The 7254-nt window shown below is 40.8% G+C and overlaps 1 long non-coding RNA gene across 1 annotated transcript in view; it reads left to right on the top strand.

The window, feature by feature from the left end:
* Window positions 1–2724, top strand: part of LOC121382584 — a 47686-nt gene extending 44962 nt beyond the window's left edge. Inside the window, exons 4-5 of the long non-coding RNA XR_005959185.1 lie at window positions 1406–1567; window positions 2628–2724. This is a non-coding gene — a long non-coding RNA (uncharacterized LOC121382584). The remainder of the gene's footprint in view (window positions 1–1405; window positions 1568–2627) is intronic.
* Window positions 2725–7254: the final 4530 nt, after the last annotated feature.

Below are 7254 nucleotides of genomic sequence, written 5' to 3'. Positions count from 1 at the left end.
ACTGCGTGTTTAACACACACGTGCTGTTTGTTTGAGGACAAACATCTGTGCGGTGAGACTGCGTGTTTAAAAGACACGTGCTGTTTGTTTGAGGACAGATGCCTGTGTTGTGAGACTGCGTGTTTAACACACACGTGCTGTTTGTTTGAGGACAGATACCTGTGTTGTGACACTGCGTGTTTTACACATACGTGCTGTTTGTTTGAGGACAGATGCCTGTGTTGTGACACTGCGTGCTTAACACACAGGTGCTGTTTGTTTGATGACAGATGCCTGTGTTGTGAAACTGCGTGTTTAAAACACACGTGCTGTTTGTTTGAGGACAGATGCCTGTGTTGTGAGACTGCGTGTTTAACACACACGTGCTGTTTGTTTGAGGACAGATGCCTGTGTTGTGACACTGCGTGTTTAACACACACGTGCTGTTTGTTTGAGGACAGACATCTGTGCGGTGAGACTGCGTGTTTAAAAGACACGTGCTGTTTGTTTGAGGACAGATGCCTGTGTTGTGACACTGCGTGTTTAACACACACGTGCTGTTTGTTTGAGGACATATGTCTGTGCGGTGACACTGCGTGTTTAACACACACGTGCTGTTTGTTTGATGACAGATGCCTGTGTTCTGACACTGCGTGTTGAAAAAAGACGTGCTGTTTGTTTGAGGACAGATGCCTTTGTTGTGAGATTGCGTGTTTAAAACACACGTGCTGTTTGTTTGAGGACAGATGTTTGTGTTGTGACACTGTGTGTTTAACACACACGTGCTGTTTGTTTTATGACAGATGCCTGTGTTTTGATACTGCGTGTTTAAAACACACGTGCTGTTTGTTTGAGGACTGATGCCTGTGTTGTGAGACTGCGTGTTTAACACACACACATGCTGTTTGTTTGAGGACAGATGCCTGTGTTGTGACACTGCGTGTTTAAGACACACGTGCTGTTTGTTTGAGGACAGATGCCTGTGTTGTGAGACTGCGTGTTTACACACGTGCTGTTTGTTTGAGGACAGATGCCTGTGTTGTGAGACTGCGTGTTTATGACACACGTGCTGTTTGTTTGAGGACAGATGCCTGTGTTGTGGGCCTGCGTGTTTAAAACACACGTGCTGTTTGTTTGAGAACAGATGCCTGTGTTGTGAGACTGCGTGTTTAACCACACACGTGCTTTTTTTTGAGGACAGATGCCTGTGTTGTGACATTGTGTGTTTATCACACACGTACTGTTTGTTTGAGGACAGATGCCTGTGTTGTGAGACTGCGTGTTTAAAACAGACACGTGCTGTTTGTTTGAGGACAGATGCCTGTGTTGTGACAGTGCGTGTTTAAAACACACGTGCTGTTTGTTTGAGGACAGATGCCTGTGTTGTGAGACTGCGTGTTTAAAACACACGTGCTCTTCGTTTCAGGAGAGTTCCGGCGATTAAGCGTTCCACCATGGACCTGGCCATCATCCAGATATACAATCTCTGTGACTCAGACTACAGCGGCCACTTCAACGACAATGAGTTCCAATGCGTCAAGCACCTCGTCAGCCTCTTCTTCGGCGGAGGCTGACGTCAGATGAACAGGTAAAAACGTCACAGGTTAATTGCCACACACACACACACACACACACACACACACACACACACACACACACACACACACAGTGCTTGTAAAGTTTTAGCAACTGTATGCTGGAGCCGGCCGAATATGGTTGGACAGGAAAAAGTGGTTGCCGCCCCTTCAACAAGTACATATGATTTGGGGTGGGGTATGCAGTGCGTAGTTTGTACCTACAATGAACTACATCCTGCCCTGCGTTCTTTGAAAGACAAAACATTTACCAAGGACACAAACATTAAAATACACTCAACACAATTAAGAGACAGTAGGTATGTTCGGTATTTGGGTTTTTTAAATATGAATATAATCGTACAAGACGGGGAGCCGGTGGGGTGGGGTGGGAGGCCTAAACTTTCTCCACCCCAGGTGGAAAGCAGAAAGAATAACAAACACACAAACAAAGAAACAAACAAAACCACTGCCTCCTACCCAGCTGGAAGAAACCTTCGCATTCAGATGAAAACTCTTGTAAAGTGGGAGAGAGGATGTAGCCCAGTGGTAAAGCGTTCGCTTGATGCGCGGTCGGCCTAGGATCGATCCCCGTCAGTGGGCCCAATGGGTTATTTCTTGTCCCAGCCAGTGCACTACGACTGGTATACAAAATGCCGTGGTATGTGCTATCCTGTCTATGGGATGGTGAATATAAAAGATCCCTTGCTGCTAATCGAAAAAGTGGCGACAGCGGGTTTCCTCTCTCAATAACTGTGTGGTCCTTAACCATATATCCGACGCCATATAACCGTAAATAAAATGTGTTGTGTGTGTCGTTAAATAAAACATTTCCTTCCTTCCTTCACTCTGGTAAAACGATTGGTAACTATCTTGAAAATATGTTAATCACGAAAATATATATTTAACCCTTGTCAAAGTAACCCCAGACAATATGATCTTAAATATTATTATTATTATTATTACTGTTATTGCTATTATTATAATTATTATTATTACTACTATTATTATTATTACTACTACTACTATTATTACTACTATTATTAACAATTGTGTTTATTTTATTATTTACAGACCCTACAGCAGTGGTCAGTCGGTACCCGCATGGTGTTGAATCGTATGGTTTCTTCTCTGCTGTTAGTCTGGGTCTTTTTATTTAAACAAATGAAACAATGTGTGTGTTATTTTTCAAATTATTCCATTTGAGTACTGTTTCAGAGAATACTATACACAGAAGGGTATTAAACGACGTTAGTGAGCAGCATATATCGGTAGGACTATATTGGATTTCAGCCCACGACTGGCATGTCAAAGGGTATTAAACGACGTTAGTGAGCAACATGTATCGGTAGGACTGTATTGGATTTCAGCCCACGACTGGCATGTCAAAGGGTATTAAACGACGTTAGTGAGCAACATGTATCGGTAGGACTATATTGGATTTCAGCCCACGACTGGCATGTCAAAGGGTATTAAACGACGTTAGTGAGCAGCATATATCGGTAGGACTATATTGGATTTCAGCCCACGACTGGCATGTCAAAGGGTATTAAACGACGTTAGTGAGCAACATGTATCGGTAGGACTATATTGGATTTCAGCCCACGACTGGCATGTCAAAGGGTATTAAACGACGTTAGTGAGCAGCATGTATCGGTAGGACTATATTGGATTTCAGCCCACGACTGGCATGTCAAAGGGTATTAAACGACGTTAGTGAGCAACATGTATCGGTAGGACTATATTGGATTTCAGCCCACGACTGGCATGTCAAAGGGTATTAAACGACGTTAGTGAGCAGCATATATCGGTAGGACTATATTGGATTTCAGCCCACGAATGGCATGTCAAAGGGTATTAAACGACGTTAGTGAGCAGCATGTATCGGTAGGACTATATTGGATTTCAGCCCACGACTGGCATGTCAAAGGGTATTAAACGACGTTAGTGAGCAGCATGTATCGGTAGGACTATATTGGATTTCAGCCCACGACTGGCATGTCAAAGGGTATTAAACGACGTTAGTGAGCAACATGTATCGGTAGGACTATATTGGATTTCAGCCCACGACTGGCATGTCAAAGGGTATTAAACGACGTTAGTGAGCAACATGTATCGGTAGGACTATATTGGATTTCAGCCCACGACTGGCATGTCAAAGGGTATTAAACGACGTTAGTGAGCAACATGTATCGGTAGGACTATATTGGATTTCAGCCCACGACTGGCATGTCAAAGGGTATTAAACGACGTTAGTGAGCAACATGTATCGGTAGGACTATATTGGATTTCAGCCCACGACTGGCATGTCAAAGGGTATTAAACGACGTTAGTGAGCAACATGTATCGGTAGGACTGTATTGGATTTCAGCCCACGACTGGCATGTCATAGGGTATTAAACGACGTTAGTGAGCAACATGTATCGGTAGGACTATATTGGATTTCAGCCCACGACTGGCATGTCAAAGGGTATTAAACGACGTTAGTGAGCAGCATGTATCGGTAGGACTATATTGGATTTCAGCCCACGACTGGCATGTCAAAGGGTATTAAACGACGTTAGTGAGCAGCATGTATCGGTAGGACTATATTGGATTTCAGCCCACGACTGGCATGCCAAAGGGTATTAAACGATGTTAGTGAGCAGCATGTATCGGTAGGACTATATTGGATTTCAGCCCACGACTGGCATGCCAAAGGGTATTAAACGATGTTAGTGAGCAGCATGTATCGGTAGGACTATATTGGATTTCAGCCCACGACTGGCATGTCAATGGGAAAGTGCATATAAAGGATCGCTTTTTGCTAACGGAGAATTTTCCCTGAAAACTACGTACTAAATTATCAAATGTTTGAAATTCCGTGGCCGATGATTAATTAATTAATGTCCTCTAGTGGTGTCGTTAAATTGAAAAATCGGTCAGAATTATATAATGTGTTAACATGTAATAGCCAATGATTTCTAAATCAGTGAGCTCTAGTGTGGTCGTTAAAGTAAACAAACTATACACTGAACACTGTCAGAATGATCAAATGTTTGGCGTCCAATAGCCGTCGGTTTATGGGGCGGGACGTAGCCCAGTGGTAAACCGTTCGCTTGATGCGTGGTCGGTCTAGGATCGATCCCCGTCGGTGGACCCTTTGGGCTATTTTCTCTTTCCAGCCAGTGCTCCACAACTGATATACCGTGGTATGTACTATCGTATCTGTGAGATGGTGCATATAAAAGATCCTTTGATGCTAATCGAAAAGAGTAGTCCATGAAATGGTGACAGCGGGTTTCCTCTCTCAATATATGTGTGGTCCTTAACCATATGTCTGACGCCATATAACCGTAAATAAAATGTGTTGAGTGCGTCATTATATAAAACCTTTCTTTTTTCTTTCCGTCGGTTTATAAATCAGTAGCTTTTGATTGTACGATCCAACAACCTCGTTGGACACCTTATCTGATGGTTTCAAAACGCTTGTTATTTTCTGAAAAATCGCATCATGTTAATGTTAACATTTTAAATAAAACTGATATAAAAGCCTATCAACACAGGTAGTACGCCAATAAAAAGTGTGGCATTTTACACACCTGCACGAAAATAGGGGTGTCACGTGGCATGCATAAGATCCAATTAATGTTTTTATTAGCAAACCTCGTCTTTGTGGAACAGCCCACATACTAACGAACTAAAAATAACAAAATTCATATGATTCTAAACACAGTTTTACTGATGAAATGACATTATTGAAAATACAAAACAGCAATATTACACGAGACATGTACGAACTTGAATGGAACCACACAGAGAGAAACACGACGAAATATAGGTCACACCATCCATACCACGAACATATCCAACTGACGCCAAACAGAAGTAAGACAATCCAACTACATGTGTATTAACTTGCAAATAAAGCCCACTTTATACAAGTCCATCTAGTGTTGTAAAACACAACTGATACATTCAAAGCTTTGTGCTAGAAAATTAAAGAAATCCATCCACATTTATATGCTAAATGAAACGAGGCCTTATCTAAGCCACACTAATTACTAAAGGATTCGGGAGGGGGTTGCTGTAAAGTAAACAAACCAGGGAACAGTAATATATTAAGATCTTCTGCAACTAGGAAAAAACAGCGTTTCTACAGTAAAACACACACACACACACACACACACACACACACACACACACAATTCTGTTTTTGTCTTTTCCTGGGTGGAGTTTGTCTCAGCCCCCAATCTTGATATGGCCATGGGAATAAGTTGATACAATACACGCATATATCCTTGTTGATGGCTTTAACGTAGTAACACCGCGTATTTTTTTATGAATGTTAAAGAATGAACAGAAGAAGTCTCGAGTTGGTGATGTAGTTTCTTGTATTGTATTATATTGCCCGTTACATATTTAATTAGTGCTTGACACTAATTGGTTTGATTGGCATGTCACTAATTGGATACCATGGCAGACGTCAGATTACCTATTAACTCATTCTAATTAATGCACATGTAAAAATAAAGATATAATCCGTATTGTTATAAAGTTGAAGTTTAGCACTGTGACAGTTATCCACCGCCCGAAAGAAATGACACGTCCTCGTGTCTAGCAAATAAACTCTTTAAGGTAGTTTGTATACAGTGCTTGAAATAGATGTCCCGCGTCCGAAATGTGGTATCACAAATAAACTGTTTCATGTATTAGACAAGTTTTTCGCTTGTATCGTAATCTCGTTGAGTCGACGTCTGTTGCAGTTGTAGTTGACAGGCTGTTTATTTCGAGTTCGAATCCAGGCACTCTTGCTGATGGTGCTGTCGTCTGTATAAACGTATACATGGTTTTGGCTACGTGAATGTCAAGCTTACTTTCTAATATCAGTTTAGGTATCTCAAGATTATGAATTTATTGAAAATTAATACGTTTAGTGTTTATATTATTGATTCCGAAAAACATTTAATAATCAAATGGGTCGTTATTTACCGTCGGTGATAGTTGTCTCGTCTTATGCACTGTTGTGGATAAGTTGTATTACTCAATGTATTTAGTCTTTGAACTAGTTCATAATTTTCCCGTCTAAGATTTTCTAACTCAGTGTTTTGTTGAACAAGCTTATCGTAATAACTGGTTGATTGTTGATGTAAAGCATCAATGTCTGTTTGCATTTCATGACACACAATTTTGTTATACTCCTCATTATTTGCATTACTGTTACGAGAATCTTTTAAGTCTTCTGTCAAAATATTTATTATACTTTGTAACAATGCTACATCCTTTTTAGACTCTTGGAGTTCTTTTGTACCTGTACGGGTTTGTTCTAGCTGTGCTTTTAGTGAACTGATTTCCTGAGATTGGTTCTGGATGGTTAGTTGTGCTTCTGTCAAATCTTTGGTTGTTTTATTAAAATGATTTCTGGCTTGGTTTATTTCCCTACTGGACTTTTGTTTGGCCTTAAGAGCATCGAGTTCTTGTTTTAGTGGGTTATTTAAATTGACAACCCTAGTGAAAGCCTTAGCAAGTAAGTTAGAAAATGGTAGTTGCCTAGCACAAAATTTTCGAAATTCGTATTGAGATTTTCTAATATTGTCCCTTTCTCTTTGTTTATCCGATTTGTGTTTAGGTTTAGAAATGTTGTTGACTTGGGTATGATGTTTGGAGTATTTATGACAATTTCTGTGGTTTACATCTGAGTGAGCATTTAGATTAGAACATT

This window comes from Gigantopelta aegis, chromosome 10 (assembly GCF_016097555.1).
Source record: "Gigantopelta aegis isolate Gae_Host chromosome 10, Gae_host_genome, whole genome shotgun sequence".
Classification (NCBI taxonomy): domain Eukaryota; kingdom Metazoa; phylum Mollusca; class Gastropoda; order Neomphalida; family Peltospiridae; genus Gigantopelta; species Gigantopelta aegis.
This window is presented reverse-complemented; position numbering and strand designations above follow the sequence as displayed.